The sequence below is a fragment of the Eleutherodactylus coqui genome, chromosome 4, assembly GCF_035609145.1.
Source record: "Eleutherodactylus coqui strain aEleCoq1 chromosome 4, aEleCoq1.hap1, whole genome shotgun sequence".
NCBI classification, from domain to species: Eukaryota; Metazoa; Chordata; class Amphibia; order Anura; family Eleutherodactylidae; genus Eleutherodactylus; species Eleutherodactylus coqui.
The window spans coordinates 72,997,984-73,000,736 of record NC_089840.1 but is presented as its reverse complement, the minus strand read 5'-3'; positions in this window follow the sequence as shown (position 1 = coordinate 73,000,736).

Sequence of the window (2,753 nt, the reverse complement as noted above, 5' to 3'; positions counted from 1 at the left end):
CTGATATTTACATGTAAGCACCTGGAGAAACAAAGCGCTGCTGCTCTGTAGGAAACATAAGAGATACAAAGAAACAGTTGATAATGTAATAATCTATTTATCACACCCCACATATAACTTACCTGAGCAGTCAGAGGAGAGCAGAGAGAGAGATCTGTCTGCCGCTGTGCGATACCTTCGCTTACTGCTCCTATATATAAGTCTCTGGTCAAAGTTCACTAACTCAAGTGTCACTGAACTGGAAGGGCGCTCGCACACGCTCACGGACACGTGCAAAACGACACAGAAGATGCATTTGAGAACCACATGTGTAAATAGGAATGGTTTTAGTAAACATGTATTTTGTGTATTCAGTCAACGTTGATCATTATCAGTGATGTGAAACACAAAATGTATGTTTTCTAAAAATATATGCGGTTTTGGTGCAGCGTAAACACATAGCATAGGCAAAACACTGCAATCTTAGGGCTTATTTAGACGACCATATATCGGCTCGGTTTTCACGCCGAGCCGATATACGGTGTCCTTGTCTGCAGGGGGGGGAGGATGGAAGAGCCAGGAGCAGGAACTGAGCTCCCACCCCCTCTCCGCCCCTTGCCACTATTTGCAATAGGAAGGGGCGAGACGGGGCGGAGCTGTGTCGCGGCGCTTAGCTCCGCCCTGTCCCGCCCCTCCCATTGCAAATAGTGGTGAGAGGCGGGGAAGGGGCGGAAGCTCAGTTTCTGCTCCTGGCTCTTCCATCCTCCCCCCCTGCAGACAAGGACACTGTATATCGGCTCGGCGTAAAAAACCGAGCCGATATACGGTCGTCTGAATGCAGCCTTACCGCCGTTTTCGGATGATGAGGTGCATTAAAAAGTGCAAAAATGCGGCAAAATAGAGCAGACAGCGCTCGAAAATCGAGTGCATGTCTGCGAGGCCCCATTAAAATCAATGGGATTGTTATACTGTGATTACCGCCGCGGTAATCGTGATAAAAAGCGCATCTGTAAGAGTGGCCTTAGCCACAAATAAAACCGCTAATATGCAGCCTCAGGTGTATGCGCAAATAGTCTCGCCACAGTGCAGCGTGTTCACGCATAAACTAGGTTTGGAGAGGACCATAATCAGCGTGTTGCATGCATGTCTGCGCGTATTACAAGAATTTCTGTGAGCGCAGGTCCAGTTCACACCCTTTTCAAATTTTTTGTGTGCAATATACTGCGCAAATATGTGTGAATGCAGCCTAAGGGTGCATTCAGACGACCGTATATTGACCAGGTATTCACGCCCAGCCGATATACGGCATCTCTCTCTGCGGGGGGGGGGGGGGGCTGGAAGAGCCAGGAGCAGTGCTCTGAGCTCCCGCCCCCTCTCTGCCTCCTCTCCAGCCCCCGAGGAGAGGCGAGATGGGGACGGAGCTAATTCCCTGAACTTAGCTCCGCCCCCGTTCCGCCTGCTCCCATTGCAAATAGTGCAGAGGGGACGGAGAGGGGGGGAGAAGAGGAGGCAGAGAGGGTGCAGGAGCTTAGAGCACTGCTCCCGGCTCTTCCAGCTTCCTCTCCCTCCAGAGAGAGACGCCGTATATCGGCTGGGCGTGAAAACCCAGCCGATTTATAAGATCATCTGAATGCACCCTAAATGCGTAACACCCATCACTTTCATGGCTTTTGTGTTTTACAACTCCTTGCACAAGAAGGCGATGAGCATAGGATATTCCTAATTATTCTTATTAGCACCTTCTGATTGGAGGAAGATGTACAAATGTAAATTTAGCAGGGTCCCTTAGGCCAATTTCACACAACCGGATTTGAATTGCGGGCACTGAATGGCATGTATTTTCGAAGTTTCCCTCACACCTGTGGGTATGAATTGTGTATTCCGTGAGTGGAAGGAAAATCATTGCATGCTCTATTTTACCATTATGCTCTATGGTCACAGATATACCCGCAGCTCATATACAATTACATTGTATATGAGCACCGGCTTTCATTGGCTGAAGCGGCGCTGGATTAACCAATCAGAACATTAGCTTGCTGGAGGTGGGGTATTCAAGCCCTGCTTCCAGAAAGAACTGCTCTGTCGGCTTAAAGGAGGACGTGGCAGCCTACAGCAGTGACAGAGGCCAGCGTGAGGACCAGAACGCCGGCGGTAGGTGAGTATTGTTGTTTTTTTTTAACATGTAGCCTAGCTAGGGCTTATTTTCAGGGGAGGGCTTATACTGGGGGGGGCTTAAAGAGGGAATTTCTACTGTGCAGAAAATGAAAGCGGAAGTTGTAGGGGCAAAAAGGAGGTGGCATTACTTTGTGGGGGTTCTTTTACTGTAGAACACAAAGGAGGCATTAGGCTGGGTTCACACAGGGCGGACTTGTTGCGGTTTTGCTGCGGTTTTTCCGCCGAAGAACTGCTTCTGCAGCAAAACCGCTTCAAAGGTTATTTTTGTCTTGTGTATTTTCTTGCGTTTTTTTGTGTGGAAAATCCGCAAGCGTTTTTTTCCGCAGCGCTTTTTTACTTTTGCAGCGTATTTTGGTGCAGATTTTGCTGCGTCCATGGAGGTCTATGGCCAAAAAATCGTTGCGGAAAAGTCAAAAGAATTGACATGCTGCATCTTGAAAACCCGCACTGCAGCTGCATTCCCGCACTGCGGCAGTGCGGAAAATATCCGTCCTATGAGAACAGCTTTTTGCACAAACACATTTGCACTGCAGTGCGGATATGCAACGGAAAACCGTGGCAGAACCGCAGCAAATCCGCCCTGTGTGAACCCAGGCTTA